This window comes from Pelophylax lessonae, assembly GCF_965119305.1.
Source record: "Pelophylax lessonae genome assembly, chromosome: 2".
NCBI lineage: Eukaryota > Metazoa > Chordata > Amphibia > Anura > Ranidae > Pelophylax > Pelophylax lessonae.
This window is the reverse complement of record NC_138769.1, coordinates 347,212,933-347,232,103: the sequence shown is the minus strand read 5'-3', so window position 1 is coordinate 347,232,103 and position 19,171 is coordinate 347,212,933.

Here is a 19,171-nt window from a genome sequence, read left to right as displayed (position 1 = left end):
TTAAAGGCGCAGGGTCACACTGAACACCCAGCACATAGCACAATGGCAGCGAAGGTGTCAGTGCGTTGCCTGACCAATATAAACGTTATACGATATTGCAAAAAGTGGTCACCTCCTCCACCTATAACTGGTCTAGATAGTAAGGAGCACTGGAAGGGCAAACGCAGATCAAAAACGAAGGGATTTCCAGTCACTACTTACCAACCAGCCAAATTAACCTGTCTAACAGTATGCGTTAAAAACAGGGGTTTAGTTGCACACATTTGCAAATACATGCGTAAGCTGCAGGCCGCGCCAAGGCACCCTGATATCTGCAGTCCCTAACTCTACCTTTAAAGAGTCTCCACAGTGGGAGCACATGCATTCTGATGAGATAGATGGAGGACAGGTGACTGGAGGGAGCCCACCCCTTCTTAAAGGCGCAGGGTCACACTGAACACCCAGCACATAGCACAATGGCAGCGAAGGTGTCAGTGCGTTGCCTGACCAATATAAACGTTATACGATATTGCAAAAAGTGGTCACCTCCTCCCCCTATAACTGGTCTAGATAGTAAGGAGCACTGGAAGGGCAAACACAGATCAAAAACGAAGGGATTTTTTTACAGTTTTTTTTCCATTTAACTTTATTGTTGAAGAATGAAGAAGGCCTTTGTGATAGTTTTGGTCAGATGACAAGTATTCTTTTTTTTGAGACATCAGGGGTCTATAATTTCCTGCATCCCACTTCCCCTCACCCACTTTTCTTGCACTCCACATGAATCTCTTGTATATAATTGATGTCCCTGCCTTTTGCTGCCTTTGGCTACAATCTCCTGTCAGTCTCCTGTTTTTTTCTGTTTTTCTCCTGTTTTTTTTTTTTTTAATCTGGCCGGTTTTTATTACTTCTAGGGAGGCAAACCTTGTAAGGAAAAAAGAAGGAGGGGGGAGATACAAACAAATATGAAAGAAAAAGCTTTGGGGTAAATATAACCAATAAACAGATCAGGACTTAATAAGTTGATTATCCTCTAGAAAAACATACTGCATCCCCCTCAAAAAACTTCTAAAGACATTTGATGAAAATTATGATAAAATGAAAAAAAGCATTAGCCACAAATGACCACTGAAAATAAAGTACAGTAAATATACAGTCACCTCTGTGGTATAGATTGTGGATGCTGGATATGGACAAGCTGGAATAGGGGAAATAGATTATATTTCAGCTAACACATGGAACATCAGAGCAATGAAAAATGTCAGGAAGACAGAATATTCTATGTCACAATATGGTGGATATAATTTTTATTATTATTATACAGGATTTATATAGCGTCAACAGTTTGCGCAACGCTTTACAATATGAGGGAAGACAATACAGTTACAATACAATTCAATACAGGAGGATTTAGAGGGCCCTGCTCGTTAGAGCTTACAATCTAGAAGGGGGGTCAAGTGAAACAAAAGGCAATAGCTGTGGGGGATGAGCTGATGGAGAAAAAGGGAGGTACAGTTGTCAGGTGTGGGTAGGATAGGCTTCTCTGAAGAGGTATATATAATGTATTGTGGAGCGGGGAATTTCAGCCACTAGATTGTAGAGTCTATTCATAAATTTCTGTGCATAAGGAAAATAGACTATTCCATTGCGCAGAGTGTACCATGTGAAAAATCATGAAGATTATAATTCACCAAAATCCAAGAGTCACTTCAGAGGAACAATAAATGGCATATCCATCCACCAGTCAAAGAATATGACTAAGAAAGATGACATGGCCAGTATCCTGTACCATATCATGGTATATTTTTTGACTGTTAAGCTGAAATGAATATCTCACTCTCTGAGTCTGCATGGAGTTTGCATGGCTTACCATATTCCTTTGATGCTTTCGCCAAAATACAATGAGGTCTCATGTTCCCAGCAGATGTATTACATCATCATATTGCACTATCATTATAGCATGGCACCTACTCATAGGTGATTAAGTCAGCAGATATCTATACATCATTACTGGACATCAATGTTTACCTGTAGACTCTAAAGTGGCTATCGATACTGTTAGTAGTAAATTGCATCATTAGTGGTCATCTCTCCTCATGGCTGTCAACCATATAGAAGAGGCAAGACCTGTATATAAAATGAGATTCCTCTCTATGTGTTGTGAACTGCACCTTTAGTATGAATTTATTGGAGGACTGCCTGATTAATATTCAGCTTCTAAAGGATGACCATAGGATAATGTCGAAAACAAAAACAATAGGATCTCTAAAACGAGAACTGTGCATAACATTTAAACAATTTCTTATGTTCAGTCTACTCCGAAATAAATTTTACCAACAATAACAAAATAGGAGATCATATTGGTTTTACTAATAATGGTTAATTTTCAGGACAGGTCCTGATAGTTTTCATCCCAGAGTTCTAAGAGAGCTTCAAGATATAGTTATTGGACCATTACTGGATCTTTTCAATTAATCACTTCTAGCAGGAGAAATTCCCCATGACTGGTGGACAGCTAATAATGTACCTATCCACAAAAAGGGCAGCGAGGTAGAAGCTGGCACTTACAGGCCAGGGAATTAAACTTCTTTTACAGTTAAGTTAATGGAATCACTCATATAAACAATGATCACTTAAAATACAAAACTTGCTGGACTCAAAGCAGCACAGCTTTACTGAGGGTAGATCATGTCAGACTAATCTGATCAAATTGTTTGACTATATTACCAATGTTTTGGACCAGGATAGTGCTTTGGGTATATCTAACTTGGTTTCAGCAAGGCATTTGATACAGTTCTACATAATGATCTATTAAAAATGCAAACTAGGACTTTACCCTTCGGTGGTTCTGTGGATATGCAATTGGCTAAAGGATAGAGATCTGAGTGTGGTTGTAAATGGGGTTCATTCAGAACAGAGACCAGTCACTAGTGGTGTATCACAAGGCTCTATACTGGGTCCTGTTTTATTTAATCTATATGTAGGTGGTATAACTAAAGGGTAGAGTTGAGCGGACACCTGGATGTCCGTGTTCGACGGGTTCGGCCGAACTTTAAAAAAAAGTCCGGGTCCGTGTCCCGGACTTTTGCCGAACTTTTCCCGGACACCGAACCCCATTGAAGTCAATGGGGACCCGAACTTTCAGGCACTAAAATGGCTCTAAAACACCAAAGAAAAGGGCTAGAGTGCTGCAAATGGCAGCAAAACGTAATTAAGGGCATGGCAAGTGCTCTGCAAACAAATGTGGATAGGGAAATAACTTAAAACAACAAAAAAAAAAACAGAAAAATAAAACAATGTTCTTCATCTCTGAAGGACGAGGCCCATATGGAGTAGGAGGGAGGTTGAGGTGGTGGTGGATGTGGCGGTGTCATAGGCGTGCGCACAGGGTGTGCTGGGTGTGCCTGGGCACACCCTAATCACCTAGGGCACATAGCATTATCACTGTTTGCCAGTGAGGAGATGGGAAAGATCTCCCTCGGACCTGCTCTGCTCAATTTCTCTTTGCCAGCAGGGAGAGTAATGTATCGGGGCCATGTACATGTAGGCAAACACATGCATGTGTATTTAAACTTTGGGGTGCACACCCTAATGTAATAGGCTGCGCACATCTATGGGCGGTGTAGGTGGAAGCGGCGGTGGAGGAGGACCAGGGCCTGATTAAGAGCATCATGGGCTTGGTGCTGAGGATTTTAAAGGGCCTTAAGGGCCGTGCCTTGGCATGCACCCAGAGGAGGAAGGGTGCAGCCATGCATGCCTAATTCAACATGGGATGCTGTCTCTGAAGCCCATAAACACATCCATGCATCGGCAACTGTCCCTCCTTGTCCGGCCTTCGCGCTGTGTGGGGAGGTTCTGAGGGTGCTGCCTGGGGAAGCGAGCATAGAAGCCAGACTTCTGTGTTTACAAGTGACAGAAGAGCGGTAACAGTGAATATGGCCAACCCGGGGCCTATATAAAAGGTAGGGGCCTTGAGCTGCAGCTCCAATAGCCCCTACGTTAATCTGGCCCTGAGGAGGAGGACGAGGTAGCCAACACTGCTTCTTTTCACAAATTTTAAATGAGGGTACACCCCAAAAGAGTGACAAAGAGCAAAAATGGAACAATGGCTGGGTAAGGTCGGTATCCATTGCTATTCTGCACAAGGTACGGAAAAGTCCCGTGGGATCCATGCCTGGTTCATTTTAATGAACGTGAACTTGTCCATATTGTCTCTGGACAGGCGGCTGCGCTTGTCTGTTATAACGCCCCCAGCCGTGCTAAATACCCGTTCAGATAATACACTGGCTGCAGGGCACGCCAGCACCTCCAAGGCGTAAAGGGCAAGCTCAGGCCATGTGCCCAATTTGGAGACCCAGAAGTTGAAGGGGGCAGACCCATCATTCACTACATGTAGGCGTATGCACACATACTGCTCCACCATGTTGGTAAAATGCTGCCTCCTGCTAAGACGTTCCATCTGAGCTGCTGGTGCTGCTGTTTGTTGTGGCGTGCTGACAAAGCTTTTCCACATTTCGGCCATGCTAACCCTGCCTTCTGAGGTGCTGGCGGTGCCCTGGTTGCGTTGGCGACCTCCTCCTCCTCCTCCTCTGCCTTGTGCTTCCACTGTGGCCCCGCTGTTAGATGGGAATGCCAGCAGCATCGCGTCTACCAGCGTGCGCTTGTACTCACGCATCTTGCGATCGCGCTCCAGTGAGTGAATTAAGGACGTGCTTACTGGTCCACGTATCGGTAGTTAGGTGGACCTTGGCACAGATGGCGTTGCGCAGTGCACACCTGATTTTTTCCCCCACTTGGTTGTGCAGGGAAGGGATGGCTTGCCTGGAAAAGTAGTGGCGGCTGGGCACGACGTACTGTGGGACAGCCACCGACATAAGGTTTTTAAAACTGTGCGTCTCCACCAGACGGAATGACAGCATTTCAAAGGCCAATAATTTTGAAATGCTGGCATTCAGGGCCAGGGATCGCGGGTGGGTAGGGGGGTACTTCCTCTTCCTCTCAAGTATTTGGGAGATGGAAAGCTGAACGCTTCCACGGGACATTGTGGAGATGGTTGTTGGTGACCCAGGTGGTGGTGTTGCTGACAGATCGTCTGTTTGCGGGGTGGCAGGTGCCGGTATCACTACAGATGTGGCTGGAGCGGCCGAGACTGCAGCAGAAGAGGAAGCAGGATGAGCCAGAGACGTTTCTTGGTTTTGAAGGTGTGTACTCCACTGCAGCTCGTGCTTTGCACTTAGATGCCTGATCATGCAGGTTGTGCTCAGGTTGAGAAGGTTTATGCCTCGCTTCAGGCTCTGATTGCACAGGGTGCAAACCACTCGTGTCCTGTCATCAGCACATTTTCTAAAGAACTTCCACGCTAGAGAACTCCTTTGAGCTGACTTTGGTGCGCTCGTTCCCTTGCTGCGTTGGGCAGTAGCAGGCGTAGTGTCTAGGGCACGGCCGCTCCGCTTCTGCACCCTGCTCCCTCTTCTGCTGTGCTGGTGGCTCTGTGCGACCACCGCCTCTTCCTCCAAACTACTCAGGTCACCTGCATGACGTTCATTCCATGTGGGGTCGAGGACCTCATCGTCCTCCACATCATCTTCCACTCAGTCTTCACCCCTGCCCTCCTTGTCGGTCTCCACAATGCTGAACGCCGCAGCAGTTGGCACCTGCGTTTCGTCATCATCGGAGACGTGCTGCGATGGTCCTTGCATCTACTCATCTTGAGAAATAAGTGGTTGGGCATCGCTGCACTCAATCTCTTCCACTTCTGGGGCAGGGCTAGGTGGATGGCCCTGGGAAACCCTGCTGACAGAGTCCTCAAAAAGAAGAAGAGACTGCTGTATGGCTTGGGACTCAGACTGCTTGCCTGATTTGCAAGGGGGTGAGGTGAAAGACGGTTGGACATCAGCTGCAGGTGCCAACTCTGACCTTTCTGCAGTAGACTGGGTGGGAGACAATGTGAAGGAACTGGAGGCACTGTCAGCAGCAAACCAATCTACTATCGCCTCTCTATGTTCTGGCCTCATCACTTCTAGAGGCGTATGATGCCCTACCAAATACTGATGCAGGTTCTGTCGCCTACTCACACTTGAGGAAGGTGTTTGACTTGTGCGTGTAGCTGGCACAGATCGACCACGTCCTCTCCTTGCAACAGGAGCTCTACCAGCAGCACCACGACCCAGGCCACGGCCCTTATTTGACGGTCTCCTCATATTTCTGTAATTTAAGATCTTGCCCTAGAAAGGTGTTTATTGAATAGCGGAACAAAACAACAACAGTATCGCACGGGTGTATCTCACAGTCAAATATGCAAACTATGCTGCAATTTAATGTTTTTTACACCAAAAGGGTGTATATTGAATAGCGGAATAGGATAAAAAACTGTGTATCTCACACGTACAAACACAGACTAGACCCGATTAAATTATTTTTTTTCCCTAAAGGGAGGATGAGGAAGAGGAGTAGGAGGAGTTGGGAACAGGAGGCAAACTGAAGCGCCCTGCAATCCTTGGCGGGGGAAGGAGATGCGCCAAACTAATTTAAAAGGTGTATCTCACACGTACCGATACAGACTATGCCGTAATTTAATTTTTTACACTCCAAAAGGGTGTATATTGAATAGCGGAATAGGAAAAATTTTATAATACGGTGTATCTCACACGTACAAACACAGACTAGGCCCCGATTACAATTTTTTGTACCCTAAAGGCAGGATGAGGAAGAGGAGTAGGAGGAGTTGGGAACAGGAGGCAAACTGAAGCGCCCTGCAATCCTTGGCGGGGGAAGGAGATGCGCCAAACAAATTTAAAAGGTATATCTCACACGTACCGATACAGACTATGCCGTAATTTAATTTTTTACACTCCAAAAGGGTGTCTATTGAATAGCGGAATAGGAAAAATTTTATAATACGGTGTATCTCACACGTACAAACACAGACTAGGCCCCGCCGATTACAATTTTTTGTACCCTAAAGGCAGGATGAGGAAGAGGAGTAGGAGGAGCAGGCAGGAGGCAGACTGAAGCACCCTCAAAACCTCGGCAGTATGAGATGCGCCCCAAAAACTGGAAAGGTGTATCTCACACGTACCGACACAGACTATCCCGCAATTTAATTGATCCTCAAAGGTTTTTATTGAATAGCGGAATAGGAAATATGATCAAAAAAAGTGTATGTATCTCACACTTACAGAAGCACACTAGGCCCCAATTACTACTGTTTGTACCCCTAAAGGCAGGATGAGGAGTAGGAGGAGTATGGAACAGGCAGCACCCTCAAATCTTCAGAAGTATGAGATGAACCCCAAAAACTTGGAAAGGTGGATCTCACACGTACCGACACAGACTATCCCGAAATTTAATTGATCCCCAAAGGTTTTTATTGAATAGCGGAATAGGAAATATGATCATAAAAAGTGGATGTATCTCACACGTACACAACCACACTAGGCCCCAATTACTATTGTATGTACCCCTAAAAGGATGGATGAGGAGTAGGAGGAGTATGGAACAGGCAGCACCCTCAAATCTTCAGAAGTATGAGATGAACCTCAAAAACTTGGAAAGGTGGATCTCACATGTGCCGACACAGATTATCCCGCAATTTAATTGATCCCCAAAGGTTTTTATTGAATAGCGGAATAGGAAATATGATCAAAAAAAGTGTATGTATCTCACACGTACACAACCACACTAGGCCCCAATTACTATTGTTTGTACCCCTAAAAGGATGGATGAGGAGTAGGAGGAGTATGGAACAGGCAGCACCCTCAAATCTTCAGAAGTATGAGATGAACCTTAAAAACTTGGAAAGGTGGATCTCACACGTACCGACACCGACTATCCCGCAATTTAATTGATCCCCAAAGGTTTTTATTGAATAGCGGAATAGGAAATATGATCAAAAAAAGTGTATGTATCTCACACGTACACAACCACACTAGGCCCCAATTACTATTGTTTGTACCCCTAAAAGGATGGATGAGGAGTAGGAGGAGTATGGAACAGGCAGCACCCTCAAATCTTCAGAAGTATGAGATGAACCTCAAAAACTTGGAAAGGTTGATCTCACACGTACCGACACAGAATATCCCGCAATTTAATTGATCCCCACAGGTTTTTATTGGGTAGCGGAATAGGAAATATGATCAAAAAAAGTGTATGTATCTCACACGTACACAACCACACTAGGCCCCAATTACTATTGTTTGTACCCCTAAAAGGATGGATGAGGAGTAGGAGGAGTATGGAACAGGCAGCACCCTCAAATCTTCAGAAGTATGAGATGAACCTCAAAAACTTGGAAAGGTGGATCTCACATGTACCGACACAGACTATCCCGCAATTTAATTGATCCCCAAAGGTTTTTATTGAATAGCGGAATAGGAAATATGATCAAAAAAAGTGTATGTATCTCACACGTACACAACCACACTAGGCCCAAATTACTATTGTTTGTACCCCTAAAAGGATGGATGAGGACTCGGAGTAGGAGGAGTATGGAACAGGCAGCACCCTCAAATCTTCAGAAGTATGAGATGAACCCCAAAAACTTGGAAAGGTTGATCTCACACGTACCGACACAGACTATCCCGCAATTTAATTGATCCCCAAAGGTTTTTATTGAATAGCGGAATAGGAAATATGATCAAAAAAAGTGTATGTATCTCACACGTACACAACCACACTAGGCCCCAATTACTATTGTTTGTACCCCTAAAAGGATGGATGAGGAGTAGGAGGAGTATGGAACAGGCAGCACCCTCAAATCTTCAGAAGTATGAGATGAACCTCAAAAACTTGGAAAGGTGGATCTCACACGTACCGACACAGACTATCCCGCAATTTAATTGATCCCCAAAGGTTTTTATTGAATAGCGGAATAGGAAATATGATCAAAAAAAGTGTATGTATCTCACACGTACACAACCACACTAGGCCCCAATTACTATTGTTTGTACCCCTAAAAGGATGGATGAGGAGTAGGAGGAGTATGGAACAGGCAGCACCCTCAAATCTTCAGAAGTATGAGATGAACCCCAAAAACTTGGAAAGGTTGATCTCACACGTACCGACACAGACTATCCCGCAATTTAATTGATCCCCAAAGGTTTTTATTGAATAGCGGAATAGGAAATATGATCAAAAAAAGTGTATGTATCTCACACGTACACAACCACACTAGGCCCCAATTACTATTGTTTGTACCCCTAAAAGGATGGATGAGGAGTAGGAGTATGGAACAGGCAGCACCCTCAAATCTTCAGAAGTATGAGATTGTGTTCACTGTACCCCACAACGATTGTGTTCACTGCACCCCAAAAGGATTTTGTTCACTGCACCCCAAAAAGATTGTGTTCACTGCACCCCACAAAGATTGTGTTCACTGCACCCCAAAATGATTTCGTTCACTGCACCTCAAAAATATTGTGTTCACTGCACCCCACAAAGATTGTGTTCACTGCACCCCAAAAGGATTTTGTTCACTGCACCCCAAAACGATTGTGTTCACTGCACCCCACAAAGATTGTGTTCACTGCACCCCAAAAGGATTTTGTTCACTGCACCCCACAAAGATTGTGTCCACTGCACCCCACAAAGATTGTGTTCACTGTACCCCACAGAGATTGTGTTCACTGCACCCAAAAAATATTGTGTTCACTGCACCCCACAAAGATTGTGTTCACTGCACCCCACAAAGATTGTGTTCACTGCACCCCAAAAGGATTTTGTTCACTGCACCCCACAAAGATTGTGTTCACTGCACCCCACAAAGATTGTGTTCACTGCACCCCAAAAGGATTTTGTTCACTGCATCCCAAAAAGATTGTGTTCACTGCACCCCACAAAGATTGTGTTCACTGCACCCCAAAAGGATTTCGTTCACTGCACCCCAAAAAGATTGTGTTCACTGCACCAAGATTGTGTTCACTGCACCCCAAAAAGATTGTGTTCACTGCACCCCAAAAAGATTGTGTTCACTGCAGCCCACACACAGCAAAATGGATGTGGATCACTGACACCTGCCTATCTCCTATCCCACTCCACACAGCAATATCGATTGTAGTTTGTAGAACACACTTTCCCTAAAAATCAGCAAACTCTATCCCTAACAGGATTGATAAGAGATCGTAGATCAGGACAGAGTGCAGAGTGCAGACCCCAACCCACACAGCAATATCGATTGTAGTTTGTAGAACACACTTTCCCTAAAATTCAGCAGACTCTATCCCTAACAGGATTGATAAGAGATCGTAGATCGGGACTGAGTGCAGAGTGCAGACCCCACCCCACACAGCAATATCGATTGTAGTTTGTAGAACACACTTTCCCTAAAATTCAGCAGACTCTATCCCTAACAGGATTGATAAGAGATCGTAGATCAGGACTAAGTGCAGACCCCACCCCACACAGCAATATCGATTGTAGTTTGTAGAACACAATTTCCCTAAAAATCAGCAGCAGCCTCTCCCTAAAATGCCTACAACTCGCCCTGCCTAAAACACTCCGACTTGTCCCTCAATTCTATCCGGACACAAATGTTTTTTTCCTGCCTGTCTGTCCCTAATCAGCAGCCAGCACATTGATGTGTGCTCTTTACCTGATCTAAGCAGCAGAATGACGCCGCTGCGGCGCTGCCTCGAACTTATAAAGACTTGGTCACATGCTTCAGACGGCCAATCACAGCTACTGATACATTTGCAGGCATGGCTGGGATGGCTTAGGCACACCAGTTAAACGCTTGTTGATTGGCTGTTTAAAGCCTGCCATGAAAAGCGCGCCAAAGCATGCAAAACCTGGAAATAAAACGACCGAACACGGATTTTTACCCGAATATACAGTAAAGTGTCCGTGTCCATGTTCGGGTAACAAAAATCCAATTATTCGGTACGAACACGAATAATACAGTCCGTGTTCGCTCAACACTACTAAAGGGTTGTTGGGTAAAGTATGTATTTTTGCTGATGATACAACGGTGTGCAGTAGGGTTGATATCGCTGGAGGTGTCTGTAACATGGAACACGATTTAGCATTGCTGGATGATTGGTCAAAGCAGTGAAAAATGCAGTTCAAAGTTTCTAATTGTAAAATAATATACATTTGACAGAGTAAAACATTGGGAATACAGTGTTGGCCATCACCACACAGAAAAAATATTTCGGGATACTTATTTCAGAAGATTTCAAAATGAGCAAACAGTGTGACCAGGCAGTGGGAAAAGTGGATTGAATTCTATGGTGCATCATCAGAGGGATCACCAGTAGGAGAAAGGAGGTCCTGATTCCCCTATATAGATCTTTATTTAAACCTCAAGTATAGGATAGAGAATAACTACCAGCAGAGGTAGTGAGTCAATCAACAGTAAATGGATTCAAACATGCTTGGGTCAAACAGATCTATACCGAGTCAAAAAAATTAACAAAAAAAAAAAAATAAGAAAAAAAACAAAGAATACAAAAACATGTATAAATTTAAAAATAAAAAATGGTGCCAAGTTCACGAACCATGTGGTCTTTTTTCTGCCCTCAAATTTCAATTTGTCTATTATCTTTGATCTTATTTCATAGCGTTGGAAATCCTGTTAGATCCCCATGAAGATACTTACCTTGAGTCTCCAGCATTTTTATTTTTTCTGGTGGATAATTGGCTAATAAGGTTTTGTTTTTTTTGGTAGTAATAAAGTTGTATCTGGTTTCTCTTGTTTTTTCTTGTGTATCTGAATTATGACTGAGTATGGAAGAAGTACCCAAAGCTCATTCTTTTTCTATTTTTGTTAGGTTTTGATTACTGTCAGTGTCCCTGTGCACACAAAAGATTTCCCCACACATGTTGTTTCCTATTACTGATATGCTGAAAGAAGCAGCAAAAGAAGCACCTTTTAAGTAGCATAGAAAAATGATCAGAACATCTGTCTGGGTTTCACTGCTGTCTTTGTATGTAAATGTATTTGCAAATATATGCAACAAAAAACTCAGTTTGTACTTTCAATGTTGTAAAAGTCTCTTTTTCTGCTCACTAACTGGATTGTGCACAAGGCAATTTGTGTTCTGTTAAGGAAATGTGCACTTGAAATAGTTTTCAGCTTAAGATGCTATCACTGGGACAAAAAGAGAGGGGATGTCTTCCCACTGTGAATACAGGGAGTTTTATAACCTAGACAGATGTTCTAACCTTCCTGTCCAAAATTATACAAAAGACCAAAGTGGGGCTTTAATTCACAGAATGTCTATATAAATTAGGTGCAAATATGGTTGTAGGTGAACTGCAGCCAAGATAACAATGATCCATAAAAGCAATGCAATAAGCACAGGTTGAAAGAGAGGTATGTAGCCAGATACCATATCATCAACTCTTCAATTCACTTACCTAGCATTTTTGTAACTGTCTTAAAGCATATCTATACTCAAGAACAAAAATGTAATAGATTGCAGCTTATCAATCCTTAAATGTGGTGCCCACATTGGTTTTATTTTTTTTTCACTTGGTGATTCTACCAGTACACTTATCAGTAACATATTTCTATCCTAAATTGGCAACGTTCATTCACTGTGCTGTATCTATGGGGAAGCAATGTTGTCACTTTAGGACAGGACTACAAAAATATTCTCCTGTCCTTTTCACAATAACATTTAGGGAGGTGTTTTTTAGTCCTTAGATGTAGCTGGGAGAAATGTAACTGATAAGAGTGCAGCAGAAGCAGAGCACACAATAAATGATTAGCTGACATATCCTTTAAGGGTGTTTGGAATTACAGAAACATACAGAATTCAAACATAGAATACTGTCATAGACCATAATCCTAGGGTACAACAGTATCATACTACAGCAGCAAAAGCTTTACTATTAGTAGCTGGGTATGTGGCAGCATCAAAAAACAACATCAACTCCACTAGTAATGTCAAAAGGGCAGTGAGCATGATAAAGGTAAATTTGGTAAAAATAGAGATTTTGTTTTTATATTTTTATTAATATTTAATATTTGTGTCCTGCTTCGAATTACTACAGGTAGAAATAAATAACTAGTCAAAAGTTATTATGATTTGACAATACAGTATTGAGAAATAGCAGACAAATGTAACAACCTGTTTCTTAAGGGTGTAATCTGTCCAATTATCAATTAGCCAAATAAAAGTGATGCTACTGTGGAAGGAATGCTGAAGATAATGTGATTGCTCTATGTTGGATCAATTAAAAAAAAAAAAAAAAAAGTCACAATCAAACAACACCATATAGCAAAGAAAACTTTTGAGGATCATGAATCCACCATATAAAATGAAGTTTGCCTCACCTGTATCAAGCCACTTAGCAATACCTTTCTCAAATGTTGGTTTGCTCAACTCTAGTAAGGTTAAATGCTGGACTAGAAAGATTCCTTAATAGCTTTGGAAAGCCAATGATCTGTGGAATATGCTACATGGAGAAATAGGCATAATTATCCACACATGGCTTACTATCAACCTTGTATGCATTTTTAGAGGTTAATAGGGCCACTGGGTATAGTATGAACTTCACTTGTAAGGTCAAAGTCAGTTAAAAGGAAATATCACAGGTAACTCTGTTTTGCAAATATGACATAAGTAGTTACTTTATCAAAAGCAAATTTATCTCAATAAATACCTGGCAGAAATGTGTATAAAATTAATGGTTATGTTTAGGTAAAAGGTCCTCAACAAGCAGTCACGTAAAAAATAGGAAAATTATTTGTGCATAACAGGATTCCTTAAAGATTATTCTTATTCTTTATGGACAGTGCTTTTTGGCACACTACATCACGCACATAGGAGTTTCATAGGGTCAGTACAGAACTGGTGACTAAAGCTGACAATACATTTATTTATTTTTTTGTCCCACCAGCTTGTTGAACAAAAAAAAAAAAAAAAAAGACCTGATATCCCTTTCCACACACCTGATGGGGAAGGGGATGTCACTCCCACTGTGTTATTGTATTCTGATGGCAGGGAGACTTATTTCCATCACGCAAACACAAACACACTGGTCCGTGTTGCAAGCTATAGCCTAAGGCACTGATCATTAGGGAAAAACCCAACAGGCTGGTTGTACAGAAGTTGAACGGTAGATTAACTTCTGTACAACCTTCCTACCCCCACCTAGATCAAATTTTAGCTGACCCCTGCTAAAAAAGTTGATTTTTGATCCATGTAAGGCCAGCTTAAGGATCAAAGTTAGAAAATAATATTGGAAGTATTACGAAAAGAGAAGGCAGTTCCGGTTTGTATGCTGGTTGTTCCTTGTCAGGAGAAAATGTAGCATATGTGAAGAATCTAGCATTCAAAGATTTTCTCAGAAATTAGACAATTTTAGACATTTTCTTGCCTATAATCCCTACGTAAGCAGACTAATCCATGTATCTTTTCAATTATGGATTGCTGCATACAAAGTGTTAAATCAGGAAGTAGTTGCCTCATACAGGTCATTTACTTCATAGTGAATTGTCAGGGGGTAACAAAACAAATTCAGTGCTTAAAAACAGGGCTTTTTTTCAGCTGAAACTTGGTGGAACTCAGTTCCGACACCTCTGACTCTGGCCTCTGCTCCCTGCTCATCACTCTCACATCTCCCAGTGAGTCCCACAGACCAGATCTTCTGAGCAGATCCCACTGACTACAGGACAGGGACAATGGAAATGCAGGTGCACAGGGTGCAGTGCAGTCATTGGGGGAGGGCACATGGTGCATTGCACCCTCTGTGATCTTTATTTTTTCCCAGGTGCTTGGATGCTGATGCCCCACTAGATGATCTCCTTGCAAGTGAGAGAGGCGGAGTCTCCTACAGTGTGGGGAAGGTTTCGGGTGTGGGGGGGGGGCATGGTTGAGTTTCCGCACCTATTCTCTGAGAAAAAAAGTCCTGCTGGAAAGTATTTCTGTATTGAAACTATAGTAACCACCAGACAAGCTACAGGAACTCCACTATAAATATGCACCAACGCAATCCAATAGTGTGAAAACCTTTATACTCAAGCTGCAGCTTATAAGTAGTGTTGAGCGAACACGGACTGTATTATTCGTGTTCGTACCGAATAATTGGATTTTTTGTACCCGAACACGGACACGGACACTTTACTGTATGTTCGGGTAAAAATCCGTGTTCGGTCGTTTTATTTCCGGGTTTTGCATGCTTTGGCGCTCTTTTCATGGCGGGCTTTCAACAGCCAATCAACAATCGTTTAACTGGTGTGCCTTAAGCCATCCCAGCCATGCCTGCAAATGTCTCAGTAGCTGTGATTGGCCGTCTGAAGCATGTGACCAAGTCTTTATAAGTTCGAGGCAGCCGCAGCGGCGTCATTATGCTGCTTAGATTCAGGGACAGAGCACACATCAACGTGCTGGCTGCTGATTAGGGAAAGATAGGCAGGAAAAAACCATTTGTGTCCGGATAGAATTGAGGGACAGGTCGGAGTGTTTAGGCAGGGCGAGTTGTAGGCATTTTAGGGATAGAGTCTGCTGAATTATAGGGTCAGTGTCTTCTACAAACTACAATCGATATTGCTGTGTGGGGGGTGGGGTCTGCACTCAATCCTGATCTACGATCTCTTCTCAATCCTGTTAGGGACAGAGTCTGCTGAATTTTAGGGAAACTGTGTTCTACAAACTACAATCGATATTGCTGTGTGGTGTGGGATTGGAGATAGGCAGGTGTCAGTGATCCACATCCATTTTTCTGTGTGTGAGCTGCAGTGAACACAATCTTTTTGGGCTGCAGTGAACACAATCTTTTTGGGCTGCAGTGAACACAATCTTTTTGGGCTGCAGTGAACACAATCTTTTTGGGCTGCAGTGAACACAATCTTTTTGGGGTGCAGTGAACAAAATCTTTTTGGGGTGCAGTGAACACAATCCTTTTTGGTGTGCAGTGAACACAATCTTTGTGGGGTGCAGTGAACAAAATCCTTTGTGGGGTGCAGTGAACACAATCTTTTTGGGGTGCAGTGAACAAAATCCTTTTTGGGGTGCAGTGAACAACATCCTTTTTGGGGTGCAGTGAACACAATCTTTTTGGGGTGCAGTGAACAAAATCCTTTGTGGGGTGCAGTGAACACAATCTTTTTGGGGTGCAGTGAACACAATCTTTTTGGGGTGGAGTGAACAACATCCTTTTTGGGGTGCAGTGAACAAAATCCTTTTTGGGGTGCAGTGAACAAAATCATTTTTGGGGTGCAGTGAACACAATCTTTTTGGGGTGCAGTGAACACAATCTTTGTGGGGTGCAGTGAACACAATCTTTTTGGGGTGGAGTGAACAACATCCTTTTTGGGGTGCAGTGAACAACATCCTTTTTGGGGTGCAGTGAACACAATCTTTTTGGGGTGCAGTGAACACAATCTTTGTGGGGTACAGTGAACAGAATCTTTGTGGGGTGCAGTGAACACAATCTTTGGGGGGTACAGTGAACACAATCTTTGTGAGGTGCAGTGAACACAATCTTTGTGGGGTGCAGTGAACACAATCATTGTGGGGTGCAGTGAACTCAATCTTTGTGGGGTACAGTGAACACAATCTCATACTTCTGAAGGTTTGAGGGTGCTGCCTGTTCCATACTCCCCCTACTCCTCATCTAGCCTTTTAGGGGTACAAACAATAGTAATTGGGGCCTAGTGTGGTTGTGTACGTGTGATATACATACACTTTTTTGGGATCATATTTTCTATTCCGCTATTTAATCAAAAACCTTTGGGGATCAGTTAAATTGGGGGATAGTCTGTGTTGGTACGTGTGAGAGAGATCCACCTTTCCAAGTTGTTGGGGTTCATCTCATACTTCTGAAGGTTTGAGGGTGCTGCCTGTTCCATACTCCCCCTACTCCTAGCCTTTTAGGGGTACAAACAATAGTAATTGGGGCCTAGTGTGGTTGTGTACGTGTGATATACATACACTTTTTTGGGATCATATTTTCTATTCCGCTATTTAATCAAAAACCTTTGGGGATCAGTTAAATTGGGGGATAGTCTGTGTTGGTACGTGTGAGAGAGATCCACCTTTCCAAGTTGTTGGGGTTCATCTCATACTTCTGAAGGTTTGAGGGTGCTGCCTGTTCCATACTCCCCCTACTCCTAGCCTTTTAGGGGTACAAACAATAGTAATTGGGGCCTAGTGTGGTTGTGTACGTGTGATATACATACACTTTTTTGGGATCATATTTTCTATTCCGCTATTTAATCAAAAACCTTTGGGGATCAGTTAAATTGGGGGATAGTCTGTGTTGGTACGTGTGAGAGAGATCCACCTTTCCAAGTTGTTGGGGTTCATCTCATACTTCTGAAGGTTTGAGGGTGCTGCCTGTTCCATACCCCCCCTACTCCTCATCTAGCCTTTTAGGGGTACAAACAATAGTAATTGGGGCCTAGTGTGGTTGTGTACGTGCGAGATACATACACTTTTTTTGATCATATTTCCTATTCCGCTATTCAATAAAAACCTTTGAGGATCAATTGAATTGCGGGATAGTCTGTGTCGGTACGTGTGAGAGAGATCCACCTTTCCAAGTTGTTGGGGTTCATCTCATACTTCTGAAGGTTTGAGGGTGCTGCCTGTTCCATACTCCCCCTACTCCTCATCTAGCCTTTTAGGGGTACAAACAATAGTAATTGGGGCCTAGTGTGGTTGTGTACGTGTGATATACATACACTTTTTTTGGATCATATTTTCTATTCCGCTATTCAATAAAAACCTTTCTAGGGCAAGATCTTAAATTACAGAAATATGAGGAGACCGTCAAATAAGGGCCGTGGCCTGGGTCGTGGTGCTGCTGGTAGAGCTCCTGTTGCAAGGAGAGGACATGGTCGATCTGTGCCAGCTACACGCACAAGTGAAACACCTTCCTCAAGTGTGAGTAGGCGACAGAACCTGCATCAGTATTTGGTAGGGCATCAAACGCCCCTAGAAGTGATGAGGCCAGAACAAGTTGAGGCGATAGTAGATTGGTTTGCTGCTGACAGTGCCTCCAGTTCCTTCACATTGTCTCCCACCCAGTCTACTGCAGAAAGGTCAGAGTTGGCACCTGCAGCCAATGTCCAACCGTCTTTCACCTCACCCCCTTGCAAATCAGGCCAGCAGTCTGAGCCCCAAGCCATACAGCAGTCTCTTATTCTTTTTGAGGACTCTGTCAGCAGGGTTTCCCAGGGCCATCCACCTAGCCCTGCCCCAGAAGTGGAAGAGATTGAGTGCAGCGATGCCCAACCACTTATTTCTCAAGATGAGTACATGCAAGGATCATCGCAGCACGTCTCCGATGATGACGAAACGCAGGTGCCAACTGCTGCGGCGTTCAGCATTGTGGAGACCGACAAGGAGGGCAGGGGTGAAGACTGGGTGGAAGATGATGTGGAGGACGATGAGGTCCTCGACCCCACATGGAATGAACGTCATGCAGGTGACCTGAGTAGTTTGGAGGAAGAGGCGGTGGTCGCACAGAGCCACCAGCACAGCAGAAGAGGGAGCAGGGTGCAGAAGCGGAGCGGCCGTGCCCTAGACACTACGCCCGCTACTGCCCAACGCAGCAAGGGAACGAGCGCACCAAAGTCAGCTCAAAGGAGTTCTCTAGCGTGGAAGTTCTTTAGAAAATGTGCTGATGACAGGACACGAGTGGTTTGCACCCTGTGCAATCAGAGCTTGAAGCGAGGCATGAACCTTCTCAACCTGAGCACAACCTGCATGATCAGGCATCTAAGTGCAAAGCACGAGCTGCAGTGGAGTACACACCTTCAAAACCAAGAAACGTCTCTGGCTCATCCTGCTTCCTCTTCTGCTGCAGTCTCGGCCGCTCCAGCCACATCTGTAGTGATACCGGCACCTGCCACCCCGCAAACAGACGATCTGTCAGCAACACCACCACCTGGGTCACCAACAACCATCTCCACAATGTCCCGTGGAAGCGTTCAGCTTTCCATCTCCCAAACACTTGAGAGGAAGAGGAAGTACCCCCCTACCCACCCGCGATCCCTGGCCCTGAATGCCAGCATTTCAAAATTATTGGCCTTTGAAATGCTGTCATTCCGTCTGGTGGAGACGCACAGTTTTAAAAACCTTATGTCGGTGGCTGTCCCACAGTACGTCGTGCCCAGCCGCCACTACTTTTCCAGGCAAGCCATCCCTTCCCTGCACAACCAAGTGGGGGAAAATATCAGGTGTGCACTGCGCAACGCCATCTGTGCCAAGGTCCACCTAACTACGGATACGTGGACCAGTAAGCA